This window comes from Eulemur rufifrons, chromosome 20 (genome assembly GCF_041146395.1).
Source record: "Eulemur rufifrons isolate Redbay chromosome 20, OSU_ERuf_1, whole genome shotgun sequence".
Lineage (NCBI taxonomy): Eukaryota > Metazoa > Chordata > Mammalia > Primates > Lemuridae > Eulemur > Eulemur rufifrons.
Window position 1 is genome coordinate 29,864,654 of NC_091002.1, and position 22,232 is coordinate 29,886,885.

A 22,232-nucleotide genomic window follows, 5' to 3' on the forward strand; every position below is an offset into this window, starting at 1 on the left:
CTGGATAAGTGCAAGCTCTGTGTTCAATACTGTGCCTGGTGCTGAATCTGCAGGAACCTTAGAGAGTGATGGAAAGTAAATGACTCTCCTACTTTTAGATAGTGGCCACTGCCTGAAACTGTTTATGTCCATCCAAGTAGTCTTCCCACTTGTGATCCATCTACTGAGGAGGTGACATGGTGTTTACTTACATGATAGGCACTCAGTAAACATTCACGGGGTAAGTTAGAACATGGGAGGTGAATTGAAGGATACTTGGTCACTCCCAGTTTTAGACTGTAAATCTGCATATCACTTTTCAAATATTAACTCAACCTTCCACAGGCACGAGAAGTTAAAGTTCTTTGCAGCTAGCCAGGAAAATGAGAAGTATTATCGAGTATCTCTCAGCATATTGAGAAGAACTTGGAAGAAAAACAGAAACAGAGCTCCAGATTCTATTTTTTGCTCAAAGTAATGACAGGAAGCTTTATGCATCTAACAATGTATGATGTGATTTTAAAAATTTAAAATTACTCTTCTTAGTGAAATTAGGAAAAAACAAAAAGGAAAGAAGAGGGCAGGGAAGGAGGGAGGAAATGAAAGAGGGAGAGGGGAGAGGGAGAGATAAGTACATCTGTATCTTCTAACACTCTGGAGAGGATGAAGGATAACGTATGTGAAGTACCCAGCACACTGTCCCCCACACACTAGACACACCGTTACAGTGTGTGCCATGATGACGGTCATGTGAAGTTGTATGTTTCAGGGAATAATATTTGACAGAAGGCATGTCTACACTTGTTTAATAAGTCGCGTTAGAATGACTTTGCCACTTGTGAACATCTAGTCATTTGATTTCACTGACATCTCTGGGATATTCAGGAATTACAACCTCCTGGCAACACAGTCTAGGCCCTGCCATTGTCACAAGCTTTCCTGTTCACTGTTTCCTGGGTTACTGCCTTGGCTATATGCCTGTTGCACACGTACATATGACCCTTTCGTCTCTGTTGCCAACAGCAGTTTTGGTCATGTTTTGGTTATCTATTGCTGCCTAACTATTCCAAAACTTAGTGGTTTGAAACAATAACCATTATATTATCTCTCACAATTTTGTGGGTTGACTTGATTCATACGTGTGATTCTTATGCACCATGTGATATTGGCTGGGGGCTCGAATGGGCTGGAATGTTCAAGATTGCTCGTGTATGTGGCTGACAGTTGATGCTCGTTCTCCGCTGGGGGCCCAGCTGGGCTGTCAACTGGAGTAGCCACGTGGTCTCTCCATACCCCTGTGGTTCAGGCTTCTAAACACACGGCAGCTGAGTTCTGAGAGGGCAAATCCCAAGAGTGAGCCTTCCAAGAGAAGAAAAGCAGAAACTGCCAGTTCTTTTAAAGGCTAGTGTCACTTCTGTTGTATTCGATCAGTCAAAGCAGTCACAGGCCAACTCAAATTCAAGGGATGAAAGAATTGACCCAACTCCTGATCAGGGTGTGTCATGTGCATATAGGGAGGAAAGGAGTTGAGGAGTGGCCATCTTACTCTAGGATAAATACTGTACTCCTTTCAATTTCCTGTTGGTAGCCTCTGCATTGAGTCTCTGGAGAAACTATAGGTTAGGAGTCAGATTTCCTGGGGCCACATCTTCTATCCATTAGCTCTATGATGCTGGGGAAGCCCCTTAATCTTTCTGGGCTTCATTTTCCTCAGTTATAAAATTTTAATAATACTGATACTTACATCATAATGCACCGTGGTGAGTATGAAATGAGATGATGCTTAGAAAGTGTTCAGCGTAGTGCTTGGAACCTTGCAAGTATCTGACCCATGTTAGCGATCGTCATTGCTGTTATCACCACCTCCCTTCCAAGCTAGATCTATGTCCAGCTTCCCAGGATTTCTTCCGGGAAGAGTTCTCATCTCTGCCTCAGATTGGCTGACTTGGACGGTGGTCTCTTTGACATCATTAGTTTGTTTTAAGTCTATTTCCCAATACTTCAGAGTTCTAGGATATCATTTTTGGTCTAGCTTAGGATCAGACCATTCCTAACTCTTCATCCCACATGCCTTCAGAAAGTTATTTAGTGGCTGTGTGCCCTGATTTATTTCTCTGTGAAATGGGAATAATACCCTTTCTTTCCATGTTCCGGGATCTTGGGGTTTCTCTCTTCCTTGTTTCTCTCTTGGCTCTATTTTTATTTTGCCAACTTGTCAACTTTTGTGTGTCCTTAAAGCTACCTTCAGTCCTTGATGGGAAAAGATAGGAGTATAAATAAATAAATACATAAATATAATAAAGAGTAGTTATGAAAAGCACCGAAAGAAATTCACAGCATCATACATATGCAAGACATTTTTAGCCAATAAGGGTTCTCAGTGGCAGAGGTTGGAAAAGCCACCTTGTCCTCATGTCTGTTGAGCTTAGAAGTGTTCAGATCATTGTTGTCTTCATGTGATAGCTACAGAAAATAGAATATAAGAAAACATTGTGATGGTCAATTTTTTGTGTCAACTTGACGTAGCTAAGGGTTACTCAGATAGCTAGCTGGTAAAACATTATTTCTAGGTGTAACTGTGAGTGTTTCCAAAAGAGACTAGCATTTGAATCAGTGGACTGAGTAAACAAGATTGTCCTTACCAATGTGGGTGGGCAACATCCAATCTGCTAAGGGCCTGAATAGAACAAAAACACAGAGGAAAGGCAAGTTCTGTCTCTGAGCTGAGATATCCATCTTCTCCTGCCCTTGGACTTCAGTGCTTGGTTCTTGGGACTTTGGACTTGGACCAGGACTTACTTCAGTGGACTCCTGGTTCTTGAGCCTTTCAAATCATACTGAGGCTCATACCATGGGCTCCTCTGGTTCTCAGGCCTTCAAATTTGGGCTGGAACTATAACACTAGTTGCACCTCAGCTTGCAGATGGCAGATGGTGGAACTTCTCAACCTCTGTAATCACATGAACTAATCCCTCACAATAAATCTCTTCCTCTATATCTCTGTATCTCTTGTTGGCTTGTTCTTCTGGAGAATCCTGACTAATGCAAATGTGAAGAAGATAAACCTGCTTTAATTCATTAAAGATAGAAGTTCTGAAATAGTTATGTAGCAGAGCTAAGAATATACTTTTAAAACATGTGGCCACAAGTTCTTAAATGGAAGAATGAACACAAGAGATCATAATAAATCTCTTGCTCTCAGAAAATGTTCATTGCAAAGGTCATTAAAAAATGATTATGAGGGAACATAAAGTCACCTAAAAATAGTAATCTTGCTAGCTGACATTTATTGAGTATCTACTTGGCATTATCCCAGGTAATCCTTCAGTAAGCAAAGGGAGACATACTGGTGTTTTTTTTTTTTTTTTCTCATTTTACAGTGAAACGAGACCCAGCCAGGTTATTTAACCAAGGCCACACAGGACATGGTAAAACCAAGCAGTCTTAACTCCAGAGCTTGGTCAGAGACTACCATATCCAACACTGCCCCTCAGCCACGTAGCTCCTTCAAGCCCACACCCTTGTATGCTGTGGTTCTTCTCAAAGTTTCTTTTAATGGTTATATCAAGACTTCTCTGTCATTCACACTGCAGGGCCAGGGCCAGGGCCAGGACAAAGTGTGAAAAGGGTTCCCTTTTGCTCAGGCTCACATCTGGCTTGGTTACCAGTCCTGGCCTTCCCTTCCTGCTGTCCTAGGCATATTCTTGTCCTTAGTATACAGTCAGTAGCAACTCAAGAGGGCCTATATTTCAATTCAGCGTTCTTGAAGACCAGAGGGCCTTTTGAAGACATTTGTTCTTCACCTTGTTTGATTGCAGATCTCTTTGAGAATCTGATAGAATGAAAGTTTTCCCCAAATGTGGCAGCGTGTGGTTTCCGGGGAGTCTCCGGAATCCTTGGTCTTGGATTTAACATTTAAAAAAATAAACAAGAATGACAAAAGAGTAGGTGGTGGTGGCCTTGCTATTTTGGGGTTGGGGACCTGTCTCCTGCCTCTTCAATCAAAAGAGGAAGTTATAGCCTCTGTGACTGGATCAATATAGTTAATGTAAAACATCGGTATAACGTTCAAAAAACCAAACAAAAACCCTGGCTTATGCTCAGTCTCCCGTGTGTTTTTTATGTGACCTTGTGGTCCCTGCGAACCAGTTTTGTTTGTTCAGGGTCTACCACATCCCGTGATCTTTCGTTATCTCAGAGCTGATCTGTGGCTGTACAAGAACATTTCAGTTACAGCCTAACAAAGTGTACACCTCAGGAATTCCATTGCAGGAACTGCGCTTGATGAAGGTGGCCATCAGCTACCTCCTCACGGATGGCAGTGCCACTTTACATTTTGGCACTGTCACGGAAACTTGTGTCTGTGCATCCGACAGGAATTTGCATTCAGAAGCAGGATCTTGGTTAATTTTGCATGAGATGTTTCCTACTGACTTTGAAAACTTGTAGTGTTTGAAGGCAAGGAGGAAAGAAAAACAACCCGAGAGAGCCTGCGTAGGCACAGACGCCGGCGGTTTGTTTCCTGAACAGAGGGGGCTGTGTGCTGGTGGGGAGATGAAGCCTTTGCCCCGCCTGGGAAATGGCGGCAGAGTCCAGGCAGGGGGAGCCCTGGCAGCATTACACAGTGATCAGCCGAAGGAAAAGACAAAAATCTTCCAACACTAACCCCAAATGCCCTTTTTCCCTCCCAGAAGACAGTATTGTTTTAGCCCAGGAAGTCTGTGTCTTCATGCTCGACTCTTAGTCTAAGAGGCAGGAGGCTGCAGTGATATGATTGTGTTTCCCCTTCTTAATCTCCATTATCCATCGTTGCCCTACTCCTCCTTTTGATTTTTCTAAATTTTCAAATTAAGTCATTCTACAAGTGGTGCATTTTCCAATTTCATGAAAAGAGGAAAAGGTAAATTACTTGGAGGCAGATGACAAAAGAAGAATGTGAAAGCTTGAACTGTCTGCTAAGTTTGTGCTTAATAAGGCAAGACTGAAGGCTGGGCTTGGTGACCTCCATTTCTCTGCTGAGTGGGCAGAAAGTACAGCCTTCGGGGATTCAAAGGGCTTTATCATTTTTTACCTGGTGTTTTTTTCATCTGTTTTATGGGCATAATAACAAGTACCTGATGGAGTTAGACACACAGTAGGTGACATAAATGACAGTCTCCATCCCACACTTTTAAACTGTTGCTGAAGCTTTACGCTCAGTGGTCCATAGCGTATGGATTTATGGATTGCACCTTCTTGCTCTGTGTTGAAACTGGAACATTTATTTGTTTCCTTTTTTTCTGTCACTTGCCCCATCCCTTGTGATGGTTTTGAAGCACTGACTATTTTTCCATATTACCACGAAGAAGCGGATTATCTACGATAAATGCCTTGTGTGTTCATTTCTTCTTACCAGTCAGGCATGCAGTTTTCATAATCTGCCTTCCAAGTTGGGAAGGAATTAGGTTCAGCCTAAAAGAAATCAAACAATAGAATTTTGATAGAAGTGGAACAGAGGCCTACCGTGTTGTCCCTGGAGCTGTTGAGGGCACCGGTACCTGCTTCTGGCCAGGGACAGATATTCAGCATCACCATGTCATTGCAGAATGAGGGGAGAGTTGGCTTTCTTATCCATCTTGCTGCCTGTGATACGCTGATCAGTTCAGATACCAGCATTTCTTATTTATATCCTGTGCTGCTGTTTCTGTGCACCCAGGAGATGTGAGCAGAGTAACCCACGGGTGGGGGAAGGTGTGGAGTGGTGCAGTGATGGTTGCCAGCTCTCTGTCACCACCCACTCCACTAGAATGCCATGTATTGTGCCTTTCCACTAAAAGACTTGGTTTTAGCATCTATGTAACCTGTACTTGCGGTTTTCTGCCTTGAATTTTCGTTTTATTCATGAATGCACTGGCGTAGAAATCAGTTGGCTAGTAGCTGGGAGCCAGCCAGTGCCCTCTGCTTCCAGCTGGAGCCCTGTAGGGCTGTGCCCTCCTCGGTGGGCCTTTGCCTTGCGTGTCTCTCCTAGGTGAGGCTGGGGCGACTCTTGGCCACATTTGATTATGATTGAATTGTGATTCAAAAATTGGCACAATGATATCACTTTGGTTTTTAAAAAAATCTGGAAATGTATAAACTCCTAACTTCTCTTGAAAATACTTCTGATGATAATACCCATACCAATTCTTCAAAGCAGTTTCATAAGTTACAGAGCCATATTTCTGTGGATTCTCCTGATTTGGCAAGTCATGAACCCAAGAACTACTTTAACATTGTTGGAAAAGAGGTACTCCTTTGACTTCATTTTGGGGGTCATAGCCTCAGGATTCATGCTCCCTACAAGCCAGAAGTGCTTTCAGGGAATCAGCTAGAGAGAATAAATCTAATGTGTACCTTCTTTCTTATTGTAGACTTACTGCTACTAGTCTTTGGGGGAAGGACGTATAATAGTTACGATACTTGAAATAAAGTTAGTCTTTTTAATGGTAAATGATTAGCTAGCTTTTTCTTTAAAAAAGTAGTTGTAAAAATAAATAATACAGAAGAGTATGAAATGAAATGTAAAAGTCCTAGGTCTCCTCAATGCTTCTCCCTAGTGGTAATCAGTGTAGATAACTTTTGTGTATCCTTACAAATATTTTCTATGCAATGATAAACATATATATAGATATACAGACACTTACATACATAGGCACATATACACATACATATGTATATGATATACACACAAACAGCATATATATCTTTTTTTTTCATTAAAATTTTAAGCAGCATTGCATGACTATATATCTTTTTTTAAATACAAGTAGAATTTTACCATAGTGTCACTTTGTATCTTGCTCTTTTCACCTAATGCTCTAATAAGGCATCTTGCCATGTTAGTACATGTAGATCTCCCATGTTTTTGGTGGCTGCATAGTATTCCATTGTATGGTTGGATCATAATATATTTAACATGATGCCTGTTGATGGATGTTTAGCTTTACCTTCCTTTTTACTCTCATAAACAATCTCCTATTACATATCTTACTGGATACATTTGTTGAATGAATATTCTCATTATTGGAGTCAAACCTGAGAACTATATTGCTACATTTTACTTTTTCTTTTTCTTTTTCTTTTTTTGTTATACTGCTATTTTTTAAATATTAGTAACTTAGTAGATTTTAGCAGAAAATATTTATATTGAAGCTTAATGGCTAAGTAACAAAAGATCTTAAAAATATACAAGAAACATATTTACAGATGGTGGAAGTGTTAGAGGAGCCAGTTCAGTTAGGCTAATACTATTTGTTAGGAGTTAATTCATGGTAAAAAATTAGTTTAGAACAAATCAATACACCATGAGGAAATTTAAGGGGATGGCATTTTTTATGAGTTGCTATAGTGTCAGATACAGAGCTGTGGCACATATACCATTAGAATGTACTTCCAGAGGTGGAACTAAAAAAGAATAATTTCTCATGATAGGAGGTGAGAAATGTTGGGGGTGGATTTTTCTTTCTAAAACTATATTCATAAGTGATTAAAATGACAGCTTTTAAAAATCACTAAAGAACTAAATTTACGACTAAATAATAGAAAGGATCTGAGTGTACATGTTTATACGAAAATAGGAAACCCATTTTAATTCCATGAAAGGAATACTAACTACTGTTTGGAGTGAATCTTGATAGCATTAATAGATATGGCTCCTCTTAAATAGATCCTCAGAATTAGATTTATTTGCTCTGAGCTCACAGTTAAATCCCCATTTCCCCTTATGTCACATTCCTATGGTCAACTGTCTGATTAGCAGCACCCAGGTAGAAAAAGTTGTCTATCTCCCAGGAGGTGAGGGGACTGCCCCTCTGCCACCAAGAATGACACAGTGCAGTTGGCCCTCAGCAGCTGCAGCTCCAGCTAGACAAGTTTTCTTCCAATTACTGTTGCCCTACATCTTACAACAACTCCATCCATCCTCTCTCAGTTGTATAGATAACTCAAGTATTTATTCTACACTGGTGGTTCTCAACCAGGGCAATTTTGCCCCCCAGGGTACCTTTGGAAGAGTTTGGAGACATTTGTGGTTGTTACAACCATGGGGTGATAGTGAAATCTAGTGGGGAGACGCCAGGGATGCCACTAAATATCCTATAATGCATAAAACAGCTTTTCCCACCTAGCAAAGAATTATCCAGCCTGGTAATGCTAAGGTTATGAAACCCTGCTGTACACAAGGATGTCACGTACTGAGATCTCACTATTATTTCAATATTTTGGCTTATATAGTTTACCATGTACTGCACTTTTGTCAAAAAAATTGTTTTGTTCAATAGACATTGAGTGACTAAGGGGACTGATATCGTGGTGGAGTGATATTAGCATTAGGTTAGGTAGCAATTAGGAGATAGGATGTCTAATCTCATTATTGCCTCTAATTAGCTGTGGGACCTTTGGCCAGCCATTTAATTAATTTTCGTGAAATGAGGGCGTTTGCCTAAGTTATCTACAGAGTTTCTCTAAATCTTAAAATATCCCATCACTCTGGTATTGCAGATATATTTTTGAAGTGGGGTAAGGATGAACAGTAGGTACATACAGATGTCTACTTGATTCTGTTTCCTCTGCCAAAAGACATATTTCTGTCATATAATCCTTTGCTAACTCTGCAGGTGTCCTGGCTTTTAAGATCCTGTAAGGTCATCCAACACTGAGAGGCTCTGATGACCTAATAATAATTCATCACATGTGACATTTAGTGTCCCTGCAGCAGTAATATACAGCATTAGTTCATCTGTACAGCCATTCTTTAAACAGACATTTACTGAGTGCTGAGCTCTGCCAAGTATTTGATCTATACAATAAGCCTGAAGGCAGGTGGAAATTGGCTTATTCTCTCCAAATTATAGACAAAGCAACCACAGCTCGAAGAGATGTCTCAGGTCATATGGCTCCATAAATGACAATTCCAGGACAGATGTTTCCTGGATCCCCATAACTTTTGGAGAAAACCCATCTTTTTTTCTGTGATCTACCCAGTCATAGCAAAATCACAGCCAGCACCTGAGAGCTGAGGCTTTTACTTATCAGTTAGAAAACACATGTCCCCAGAAAGGTGAAATCTTACAAAATGGACAAAAGTCTCAGGAGCTTTAAATCCCTTCTCTTCCAGTTCCCTAAATAATACATCTCTGACATGAAGGGTACAAAACTGGTCTCTCTCTGGCAACAGAATGGTAGACAAAAAAGCATGTGTTTTGGAGCCAGAGACCTGCATTAAATTCCATCTCCACTTGCCAGCTGTATGATCCAAGGCAATTACTTTATCTTAAGCCTTAATTTTCTCATCTGTAAAATGGGAATTACTAATAGTTAATTTATAGGGTTGCTGTGAGTGTTAAATGAGATAATGTATATCTGTGAGTCCATGTTTAGGGAATTTTCCTTTTTTTTCTTCTTTTTTTTTGAGGACCCATATAGATTAGCCCAACTTTTTATTTTGCCAAGGAAAGATCTTAAAAACAGCCAGTGTATACCACTGTCTCCACAAATCATCATTTCTTCAGAGACTATTTTAATATCCAAAAGGAAAAAAGGACCTAATCCCAAAATAAAGATCAGCTTTCTATAGTCCCTAGTGTTTTTCTCACTTGGCTTTGAACTGGTAAGAATTTCATCATGGCCCAGTATGAGTCTACAGGCCACTCTTGGGAAACTTGAGTTCCCCAAGTTATCTGTGCAGAGTGTTGAATAGGCAACTGGAAGATGGTAAGAAGTATTATTTAACAACCATTGCTGAGAGATTATGATGCATGAAACTTGAGTATTTCCTTCCATTTCTAAATATTCTGACATTTTTGAGTAAGTGGATGGGTGGCCTCTTATAAGACAACAGGACTATTCTTTTCTGTAGATTTCTATAAAGTTTGCGGATTATAGTATTAGTAGGTTATACAAGTCCTCAAGAGCTCAGTAAAATTGCCTCTCTGCTTTATAAAGTAAATCATTAGGTTAATGAGAAGTAGCTTTGCCTCATGTTTTACTTTCACCAGGTATTATGTCTCACCAAATGCTGAGCTCTTTTCTGTTTTCTCCATATTATATTGGGTTGTTTACCTGAACCCCCGATGACTAGCTTCTTTACCATGTAATGGATGTTGTTCCAGTCATTAGAGAAATGTTTATTGGACATCTACTGCTCCAGGCACAGGAAATACACAGTGAACAAAACAGACAAAGGCCCTGCCTTCAAGGGGGCTTTTAAATTCTAATTGATGAGGTCATAGTTGGAGGGGTACAAAGGGGAATATAGATGATAAAACAAATATAAAATATATCAGCTAGTGCTGTGAAGACAAAGAAAGCAGTGTTAGAGATGGGGGTATGATTTAAACACGGTGACCTGGAAAGGCCTCTCTTATGGAGTGACATGTACATAGAGTCTGGAAGAATTTTGGCATTAAGGGAGAAAATTAATACATTTTTCTTTTGCTCATAAAGCTAATTCTGTGACAAATTGGAAGATGTACCCCTTCTACATCTTTTCATGGACGAGGAGAAAATGCAAATATTGGAAAAGAGCAAAAGAAATAGCCATACATTTATAGCATTATTTCCTCAAATTACAAAGCAAAAAAGAAACAAAAAGAACTGAATAAAGTGATTGTTTTGGACTTTTTACCAAGAAATGAGCCAGCTTTTCTCAAAACACCTATTACTGCTTCTCCTCTATGTCTGCCTGGGTATTGATCCAGGAAGTATCTTTAAAGGTGTTAAACATTTACTAACACTGGCAAAAGTAAATCTCAGCTGTGAAATTGTTGTATAGGCCCCAAGAATCTTGAAGAAAAATACTGACCACTCAAGGATGGCTAATTTAGGAACATCTGTATATTTTCTGGTTAAATGTTCTAGAATTTAAAATGCTTCTGAGAACAGCCCTATAGAATTGAATCAATTCCTTAACATAATTCCAAAGTTGAAATAGATTAATGTGTTGTCTACTTTTAGCTAAATTTTAACTTTTGAGGTGAAATTGCTAACGTCCTTTTAAATAAGTTCTGTATTTCCAAAATTACTTTTTCTAATGACACAAACCACCAGAGGATTGGAAGGAGACATCGAGAATTTGCTCTCATGTCCCTTCTCATCATTCATGCTCCTTGGGGGTTTCTGTGGTTCTAGAATCCATTTATCCCTGAGAGGGAGTGGACCTGGTGGAGAATGGGCTACTTTCTTAATAAGCAGATGAGCTTGATGATTGTCCTAAGTGAGCACCTTGAACCGCTGTGCTCAGCCTTGGCTGTACACTAGCATCACCTGGGAGCACTGATGTCCTTGCTGCCCAGGGCCCACCTCCAGAAGCTCTGATTCTATTGGTGTGGAGGGAAGCCTGGGAACCTGGACTTTCTGAAGCCTCCCCAGGTGCTTTTAACATGAAGCCAAGCTTTAAAACCACTGCTCTCAAAATGTAATGTGACTGTCAATCACCCAGGGATCTCGTTAAAATATAGATTCTAATTCAGTGAAATCTGAGATGGAGGTTGATGATGTGTATGTATATAAGATGGTGGAGAGCAGGGGTTGGCAGCCTATGGACTCATCCTGCCCCAGGGCCTATTTTGGGACAGCCTGCAAACTAAGAAAAGCTTTCACATTTTTAAAGAGTTATTTAAAACACAAAAGAAGGAGAAGAAGGAGGAGGAGGAGGAGGAGAAGGCGAAGGCGAAAGAGAAGGAGAAGGAAGAAGGAGAAGAAGAAGGAATATGCAACAGAGAACATATATGGCTCACAAACCCTAAAATATTTACTATCTGGCCCTTTACAGAAAAAGTTTGCCAACCCCTGATCTAAAAGAACTGTTGTCCACGGCTATACCACCCTGAATGCATCTGATCTTGTGAGGCTAAGCAGGGTTGGGCCTGGTTAGAACATGGGTGGGAGACCGACTGGGAATATTGGGTGTTCTAGGCTTTAAAAAAAAAAAAAACTATAAAAGAAAAAATAGATTAAAAGAAGAACTCTTGATAAAGCTTCCCATAACCACTGAAAATCCCTTCTCAGTATTATCCCACTCTGTTAGAATTCATGGCCCCTTGTCTTCCTGTCCTTAGGAATTTGTTTTTATATAAAAGAAATGGCATAACTGGTAGAATTTGTGGCCCATGAATTTTTGGTCATGGAATGGACTACAGATATAAATATTATTAAAAATTTTGTACTCTCTAATTGTATTTATTTTTTTTTAAAGTTCTTTAGTACTTTTATTATAAATGTAGCTCCAAAAAGAAAAAAAGACACATTTTCCTTGAATGACAATTTTCTGGTTTTAAATAAGAATCTCCAGGGCAGACAGATTTAAGAATCACTGAAGATTCCTCTTTAGAAATAGTAAAGTTCCACCATGCAAATTCAGAATTTCCCACCTATAATTTGATTGAAAAAGGCTTGATTTCAAGTGAAATGCTGAATGAGTAAATTCTGGTGCATCAGCGATTCATTGTCTATGGGTAAACAGAAGGCAGTGTGAGTCTAAAGAGAGAATTGTTGAGATCAGCATCTACATTTCACAGAGGAGGAAAGTTGAGTTTTAGAAAACGCAAGTGAGGATAGGAGGACCATAGCAAGATAGTGGCAGAACGAGAACCGAAACTCGTTCTCCTGATTGGATTTTGGTTTATGCTTTTTCTGCGATATTGCTTGCATTCTACTCAAGAGTGAATATTACGCACACCTGTAATCCTAGCACTCTGGGAGGCCGAGGTGGGCGGATCGTTTGAGCTCAGGAGTTCGAGACCAGCCTGAGCAAGAGCGAGACCCCATCTCTACTAAAAATAGAAAGAAATTATATGGACAGCTAAAAATATATATAGAAAAAATTAGCCGGGCATGGTGGTGCATGCCTGTAGTCCCAGCTACTCGGGAGGCTGAGACAGGAGGATCGCTTGAGCTCAGGAGTTTGAGGTTGCTGTGAGCTAGGCTGACGCCTCGGCACTCACTCTAGCCTGGGCAACAGAGTGAGACTCTGTCTCAAAAAAAAAAAAAAAAAAAAAGAGTGAATATTACGGCTCAAGTGCTTGACAGCATAAAAGAGCCAGTTTAAAAACTATCATAGATATTCCTGTTTCTTCTCACATTGTGTTTCTATTTTCCTTTAAAACCTTGAGGATATTTATAATAGCTGCTTTCAAGTCCTTGTCTGCTAATTCCATCATCTTTGTCATTTCAAGATCTGTTTCTATTGGGTTATTTTGTTCTCCTGGTCATAGGTCACATTTTCCTGCTTCTCATGTCTAATAACATTTATTGGATGCTGGACTTCATGCTATTACATTGTAGAGTGTATTTTGTTGCCCTTTAAAAAAAAAAACATATTGAAGTTTCAGCAGGTAGTTAAATTACTTGTTGATCAAACTCATGCTTTCAAGGCTTGTTTTTAAGCTCTCTAGGGAGATTTTGGAATGGCCTTCACTCTTTGGCTAGTGTAGCTTACCACCAACCTGTGGCCTTTTTGGGTCTCTACTGAACACCCTAGGTGTTCTCCAAAGTCGCCCCACTCTGGCTGTCAGAAGATGCACGCCTCCCAGCCCTGGGTGACTCCTGGCAATTGTTTGGCTTACAGCTCCCCTGGCTTTGCCTGGCTTTATGGGATTTCAATTTAAACATGCACCGCTTAGTGTTCACTGGAAAAAATCCCATGCCAATTTCTGGAGCTCTTTGTCTGTGTAGCTCCCTTGCCCCCAAGACTCTGCCTCACAAATTCCGAGCACCTGAAACTCTCTGTCTCCTTGCTGAGGAGACTGCTGTGAGTCAGTGAGACTGCTGTCCCTGCTTGGGTTTCCCTTCTCTGCACTGTGGTCCAGAAAGTGCCTTCAGGCAGAAAGAGCAATGGCAGGCACATCTTATTTCCCTTCCCTCAGGGTTCAAAGGTCCTGTGCCACCTGTGTCCAGTGTCTGAAAACAGTCGTTTCGTGCATTTTGTCATCTTCTAGTTATTTACAGTGCAAAGGCAAGTCTCCTGGCAATTACTGAGTCACTGCCTGAGGCTGTGTACTTAGATCCGTCTTCTGATACTTTTCTGTAGTAAATCAAGGCAGGGATCCTGTCCCTGTTTGGTAGGTGAGATAACACAGAGCCACCAAGAGTAAGAGGTTTGTAGGAAGGTTTGTAGGACGGCAGGAACCCCCGGATCACATGACCTGGCCCACTAGGGGGTGTTACTGGTTACCACCAGCAGAGACAAGACCAGAGGAACAAAAGAGTAGAGAAGAAAGAATCAAATAGGAAAGTGGTACAGCTGTGCATCAGGAGAAAGATTTGGGACAGGGATAGTAACTCCAAGAGTGTCATCAAATATCACTCACTGTCACTCATAATAATATAGGAATAACAATAATGTAATAATAGTATAAAATAATATAGAAATATAGGACCTTTTACTCCTCCATTAACACTGTGCTGAGAGCCTTCAGTGTATTATCTCATTTAATCCTTATTCTCTACCTAAACAAGGCACTATTGCTCCTATTTTACAGATCAGGAAACTTGGCCAAGTTATCCACCTAGAGACACAGCTATATGCAGCAGTGCTGAGATTTGAACCCAGGGCTGTAGACTCCAAAGTTTGTGCTTATAATCACAATGTTTTCCCGTTGGGGGTTGCCTCTCCCTACATTCATTTTTGCTGACTTGCTCAATGTATTTCCCCTTCCATCTCATTCTATCCCTGTATATGTATCATTTGTGATATTCTGACTTTAAAATCAATACATGAGAATTGTAGAATTTGAAAATATAGAACATTACAATACATGATAATTGTAGAATCTGAAAATATAGAACATTAGAAGGAGAAAAGAAACATCTATACTTTTACCCTTATCTTTTATTTCTAGTTCCAAACTTCGCTTATTAACTGTAATGTTCACCTTCATAATTGCTTTGTTTTCATCAAATATAGTAAGTACTCAGTGAATGCTTATTGGTTTCAGGCACTGTAGGAGCTACGTAGAATATTTAAAACATCATGTAATTTGCTAAGAAAGCCACATTGTGTTTATGCCTAAAAAAAAATACTGGTTTCTGGTGGCTACACAATGAGGATTTGACAATCTTTTTTTTTTTTTTTTTTTTGAGACAGAGTCTCACTCTGTTGCCCAGGCTAGAGTGAGTGCCGTGACGTCAGTCTAGCTCACAGCAACCTCAAACTCCTGAGCTCAAGGGATCCTCCTGCCTCAGCCTCCCGAGTAGCTGGGACTACAGGCATGCACCACCATGCCCGGCTAATTTTTTCTATATATATTTTTAGCTGTCCATATAATTTCTTTCTATTTTTTTTTTAGTAGAGATGGGGTCTCGCTCTTGCTCAGGCTGGTCTCGAACTCCTGAGCTCAAACGATCCGCCCACCTCGGCCTCCCAGAGTGCTAGGATTACAGGCATGAGCCACCGCGCCCGGCCTGGATTTGACAATCTTTAAGAGCTTCAAGTGTATGCCATGTTAAGTTTCATGGCCATGACAGCTCCTTGTGCTGCACTATACCCATAGGCACACAACAAATACTCTTTGACTGATTGGTAGGCCTTCAGAGATGGAAGGAAATTCAGTGCATTTATTCAGCAGATGTTCAGGGAGCAGCTACTATGTGCTGGGCACTGTGCTAGCCCTTGGGGATTAAGTGTAAGGAGGAAATACAGTCTCTGCCCTATTGAAGTTCACCACCCAGTGATAGAACACCCAAGAAACCAGCCTCTGAAATGTTCAGATTGGAAGAAAATTCTCCCATAGTGACATTTTCACCAGGCAAACTCAAAGTCCTTTGTTATGAGACGGTTTTATAAAAAGGATAGTTGTGAAAAGCCAGGTAAAGTTCATAAAGTAAAGAAGGGAAAATATTATTTCAGGCTGATATTAAATGATGGCTTAGCTTGCTGCCGCACTGTCTCACAGGGGAAGGTTTTATTTATGTCTCCTTTGGTCTTTTCTCCTTTTCATCTCTAGGTTTGATATATAAACCTTAGCTTGGGCCTTTGATTTATAGTGTTCTGGAGAAAGAGACTCAGGATAACAAAGCCAGGCTGTATCTAAGCACCTGATGTGTTGTCCTAGATCTGGGCTGTCTTAGAATTACACAAAGGATTGCCAGCAGACTGCTGGGGGAAGCCTGCCAGGAAGGCAGTTCCCCTAAAGCCACATTAAATAAAGAGCTTTCTAGTCCTTCTTTTATTTCCTGCTCCCCACTCCCCCCACCCCCGATTTTGATTCTCTGGTTGAGCCCAGTCCTTCTTTGATATACACAATTGGCTTGGGCACTAAATGTTAAGGCCAGCAATTTCTAGTTCTGTGAAAAATCTTTTAGTGTCTGAATTTAATCAACTGAGAAAATTAAAAAAATTTGTATCCATCGACTATAAATATATTAAGTATGGGACTTAAAAATTTCATGGATTCAGACAAGGAAGTGTCATGGAAAAAAAAATTGCATGGAAAACTGTGGACAACATTTTTTTAACCTACAAAATATAGTTTGGCCAAAACTTTCTTGTAGTATACTGGATATTGAGGTTTAGGGAGTTTAGTTCTCTATTGGGAATAGTCACAAATGACCCCAAAACTCAGTGGCTTAAAACAACAGACGTTAGTGTTATAGCTCTTTTAGAATTTGTCTAGTAGGTTTTCTGGTCCTCACTGGAAGACCCAATTAAAAAAAAAAAATACACCAGATATTGATAATCTCAGAGTTTCTGAGGCTCGGAAACCCAGGAATGGCTTAGCTGGGTGGTTCCGGCTCAGGGATTCTCCTGAGGTTGCCACCAAGCTGAAAGCCTCCCTGGCGCTGGAGGTCCTGCCTCCAAGAAGACTCACCGTGTGACTTTTGGCCACAAACTCCACCAGGGCCTCGCCACACAGGGCCACTCAGTGCCCTCAAAGCATGGCAGTCAGCTCCCCTCACAGTGAGGGGAGAGAGCAAAACAGAAGCTATGGTGTCCTTTATAATCTAGTCCCTGAGGACCATGACTTGTGCCGTATTCAGCCAGCCACACAGACCAACCCTGGGGTCACGTGGAAGGGACCACACAAGAAAAGGAGCATCCCGGGAAGTGGGGACCCTTGGGGGCCATCTTGGAGGCTGGCGACCTCATGGGCTATTGGTCAGGGAAAATTTTGTTTAACTAAAAGTTCATCGTGTTGACTCAAGTGAACTGACATTTACTGCTTCCATTGTTCATTTTCTGGAGATATTTAAAGTGAATGCTCAGGAGGAGGAGATGGGTAAATTCACACTTAAAGGTGTGCGCAGTCTGGGCGATGGGCACCCTTGTATTGCAGCTCCGACTCGGGCAGTGCAAAGGCAATTTATGTAACCAAAGCATTTGTACCCCCATAATACTCCTAAATAAAAATAAATAAATTTTTAAAAAAGAATTAATAAAAAATAAAATAATAAAATTAAGTGAATGCCCAGAGCTGTGTGGCTGTGTATGTGTGTGTGTGTGTCCCTAAGTCCTAGCGTGAGACTAATGGTGTAGTTCCTTCTTATTCTATAGAGTCAAAGAGCTGATATGTAAGAGGAAGGGATGAGCCACCAAGAGGACTTTTAAGTTTGTGTAAACACAGTCTCAGCCTGAGCAAGACCAGTGATCCAGGCACAAGGGACAAGTCCCTTGTCTTCGATTCCTATAGGTCCAATGAAGGAGGCATTGGCCAGGCTCAAGGTGTGGGGAATCTGAGGAGGGAACCTTTTCTCAGTGGAACATACTGGAAACACCTTCTCAAAGCCATGGCCTGGGCACCTTTTAGTCCTCATTTTGCAAAAAGGGAGAGCAAGGGGATCTGGTGCCAGGCTGCTGGTGATTCCCTCATATTAGGCCTGGAGTCAGGTCTTGAGCAAGGTGCACGATTGCCCTGGACCTTAACAGTAACAAAGTGGTTGGCCTAGAAAGGTGATTGGCCTAGAAAGGTGATCAGCACCTTCCAACCCCTCCTGCTTCTGATTTTAGGAATATTTCAGATTTCTCTTGGAAAATGTGCTTTTTGTGTGTGGTATTCTTTCAGCCGGCCAGGGTTGTGGGTGCACTAGCACTCTGGGTGTCATGGTCTCTCTTGCCCACTGTGCTTTGCATCTTCCAGATATTTCTTGTAGGTGTTATACACTGGTGGTACCCTCCTGGCTCTCCATGATGCAGTGGATTGATATAGGTCTTAGTCTGCTTGGGCCACAATAGCAAAATACCATAGACTGGGTGGCTTATAAACACCAGAAATTTATTTCTCACGGTTCTGGAGGCTGGGAAGTCCAAGATCAAGGCACTGGCAGATTTGGTGTCTAGTGAAGGCCCACTTCCTGGTTCATAGATGGTTCTTTGTCACTGTGTGCTTGCATGGTGGAAGACGCAAAGCAGTTCTCTGGTAATAAGTTCTCTATTTAATAAGGGTATTAGTCTCATTCGTGAGAACTCTGTCCTCATGATCTAATCACCTCCCAAAAGCCCCACCTCCTAATATCATCGTCCTGGTGATTAGGTATTGAGGGCACACAATCAGACCAAAGCAATGTGTATGTGCTTAGGTATGCATTCTGAGCTTGGTGGCTGCCTATTTCTTTAGAATAGACTCCTGACTGATAAACTACAGAGTCAAAGAACTTGAGTCATAGTTCTGGGAAGAAAATACCTGCTGATCCTCCACCCAGGAAGCTGGAAGGGACTCATCTCCCCCAGGAGTAAATGGGTAACATTCACTCCTCCCACCGGTGTGGGAGCCCACTGTGTCCTCACTGAGGATATAGTATGGGGACAAAGTGTCATCTCATTATTTTAAGTTGTTTCTTTACCAATGAAAAGCAATTGTTTTTTAGCTTGGAAAAAAAAAAAACCACTTAAAGCAATACAATTGTTAAAAAATTTATGGTAAAGTACACATAATATAAAATATATGATATTAACCATTTTAAGTGGCATTGAACCATTTAGGCTCAGAGGCATTAAGTACATTCACATTGTTGTACATCCATCACCACCATCCATCTCCAGAACAGTTTTGTCTTCCCAAACTGAAACTCTGCACCCATTAAACACTAACTCTCCATCCCCATTCCCCTTGGGGTGTCCCAGTCCCTGGCAAGACACCATTCTATTTTCTGTCTCTATGGATGAAATGCTTTTTTTCCCCCCATATGTATTGGCCATTCACATTTTTTTGCTTGTGAATTCTTTGTAAATATCCTTACCTTATTTTTCCTTTTGGGACATTAGTATTTTTCTCATTGAGTAGGAAGAATTTGCTAGGAAAATTGAAAGCCACCTGTATCAATGATTGTTAGTTTTTTAAGCATTTGTTAAAAGGTCAGTAGTTTTCCTCTGCCTGGTCCTGATTCCTGAGAGATTTGCCCTCTTTTCCCCCTTTCTGGCTGCTAAGTCAGTTTCTCCCAATTGTTTCCTCTCCTTAGAAGTCGGGGGGCAGGTCTCTTGCGGGGAGCTGGGCAGCCCAGAGGGCTCAGGCGCCCCCTCTCGTCCAGCCTGAGGCTCGTGGTTGTCTGGGTCTAGAGGAAGCCTCGTTGTTTCTGCCTTTTCTAAGGATCACCCTAGAAGTCCATGATCTTGCTTCTTGTTTTACTGAGAAAATTGAAACAACTTTTTCATCCCCCTGCCCTGCGTCTATCCCTACGTGCCCCCTTCTGTTCTAGGGGGTGAATTGGCTCCACTTAATCCCCTTCTCCTCTCTCCCAGCCATGGACATCATACCTACAGTGAATTCCTCCCTCCTGTATTCTTGTTTTTTCCCTCTTGACTGACTCATTCTTAGCAACACACAAAGATGATGTCATATTTCCCATCTTAAAAAAAAACCACACACACACAAAACACCTTCTTGACCCCATATTCCTCTTTGGATACTGCCCCATTTCTCTGTTTCCTTTTATAGCCAAAGGCTGTGAAAGATGTATCTCTTCTGTCTGTACTCGCTCCCTCCACCTCTCCCCTTCCCATGTATCTCCGGCCTACCGCAGTCACACCTTTGCCTCCTCTACCCACCCACCCCCCATGCACCACCTACCACGGCTACTGTTACAGAACTGGTGTGGTGTCTTGTCTTCCCAAAGCCGGTGCTCAGTTCTCAGTCCTCACTGTGTCTGACCAGGCAGCAGCATTTGCCACCTGTTGTTCCCTCCCTTCCAGGACACCTGCTCTTCCTGGCTCCTACGACCCCACCTCTGCCTCTCCCCGCTGTGGGCTGCTCTTTCTCAGCCTCTGTTGGCTCTTCTAACTGACCTCAGGCCTCAAGCCTTTTCCCTCCACCTTCTGCCTCCTGTCCCTCAGTGATCTCTTTTAGCCTCGGTGGTGCCAGACCTCTCTCCTGAGGATGGGGCACGTAGCATCAACTGCATACTCCGGGTCTCCAAATGGTCGTCCACGAAGCACCTGAAATGTGACAAGTTCAAACAGAATTCCTGATCCCCCTCAAACAGACACATAAACAACTCTACCTCTTTCCTAAATGTCTTCTCATCATCTGGTCCTTTAGGCCCCAGACCGAGCCTCCTCTTGCCCTCACACCCTGGGTGCAATGCAAGCAAGCCCCAGGGCTCTTCATCCAGAGTGTGTTCTCCATGAGATAGGGTAGTGTCTCTCTACCTCCTCCTCCAGCCAAGCCCCAGCCACTGCCCTCCGGACTCCTGCAGGAGCCTCCTGACTGGGCTCCAGGCCCACACTTGCCCTCCTCAGTTCCCTTTCCAGCGGCGGCACCAGAGTGACCTTTCTAAAAACTGTCAGTTTTACCTGCTGAAAACCTTCCAGGGGGCAGGGCATGGCGGCTCATGCTTGAAGTTCCAGCACTTTGGTAAAGAATTTTATCTTCATAGGAATAACCTGGAATTTAATTTTTTTTATTATTTTGAATAATATTGGGCCTGTGTATTTTATTTTTATTTTTTTCCTTTGTCTAACAACTGTGTATTTTAGGCGAGTGACTTTCAAAGTTTTAAGATAAAAAAAATTTATCTCATTATTTTCAGGCTGCATTAAAATAAAATATAAATCTTTTATTTTTGTTGCACAAGTAACTGATTTTATAAAATACTATGAAAACATTCTACACTATAAAAGTTTATCAACACAAACGTCCTTTGTTAAGCATTTATATTGCCACTCTATGACACATCTTCGTAAATTAAAGTGATTCCTGCCCACCACTGGTTTTCTACCTAAGAAATGTCTTCCCACACACCTAATTTAACTATTTAATGATAACTTGTGTAAGTGGGCAACGTTTAAAGGAAAAGCCCTGAAATGCACTTATACCTAAACATGACATTGAAAGAAAGCATATGTACAATGAATTATTTCTATTTTATCTATGATATGCAGGGATATTTTTTAGTCATTTGCAAGTGGGGACATTTATTGGTGTGGTAGTTAGGCCAGAAGCGGTTGGTGTACCAAGTATTGCCTCTTTCCTAAGTTGTGGAGATTTAAAAATGAAGATGACATGCTGTCTGCCAGGTAGCAGAACCAGAAATAGAATTTAGGCCATCCAGTTTCCATTCTGAGGTAGATAACCATGAGATTCTGGGGCAGTTTAGAGCTGTGCTGCCCAATATGGTAACCACAAGTTATTTATGGCTACTTAAATTAAAATGAATTTAAATTAAATAAAATTTAAAATTCATTTCCTTAGTCGCACTCACCATATTTCAGGTGCTCCCTAATGACATGGTCTAGTGGCTGCACAGTGGACTGCACAGATTGAGGTCATTTCCATCATCGTAGAAAGTTCTATTGGACAGTAAAGGAAGGAAACAAAATGAACTTTCCTGCTCATGACCTAACAGCTTTTGCAAGACATAGTCTGTTATCTTTATGTAATGAATTAAGTAGACTTTATTTTTTTAGAGCAGTTTTAACTTCATAGCAAAATGGAGCAGAAGGCAGATACTTCTGTTGTACCCCAGGCCCCCACACATGCACAGCCTCCCGCATTATCAACATCCCTCACCAGAGCGGTATGTTTGTTACAACTGATCAGCCTACATCAACACATCATCAACACCCAAAGTCCTTAGTTTATGTTTGCGTTCACTCTTGATGTACATTCTGTGGGTTTTGACAACTGTATAATGACATATTTCCACCATTGTAGCATCACACAGAGTATCTTCACTGTCCTGAAAATCCTCTGTGCTCTGCCTATTCATCTCTCCCTCTCCCCTAATTCCTGGCAACAACTGATCTTTTTATTGTCTCCATAGTTTTGCCATTTCCAGAATGTCTGTTTAGGGAAATTTATAAACAGAAC

General features: G+C 41.3%; 1 protein-coding gene and 1 non-coding gene across 3 annotated transcripts in view; both read left to right on the top strand.

Moving 5' to 3' along the window:
• Positions 1-22,232, top strand: part of SHLD1 (shieldin complex subunit 1) — a 103,421-nt gene that overhangs the window by 27,264 nt on the left and 53,925 nt on the right. The gene's annotated exons all lie outside the window — the stretch shown is intronic.
• Positions 16,577-16,638, top strand: LOC138401299 (U7 small nuclear RNA). Its single transcript, XR_011236459.1, has one exon. It is a non-coding gene; the product is annotated as a U7 small nuclear RNA (small nuclear RNA).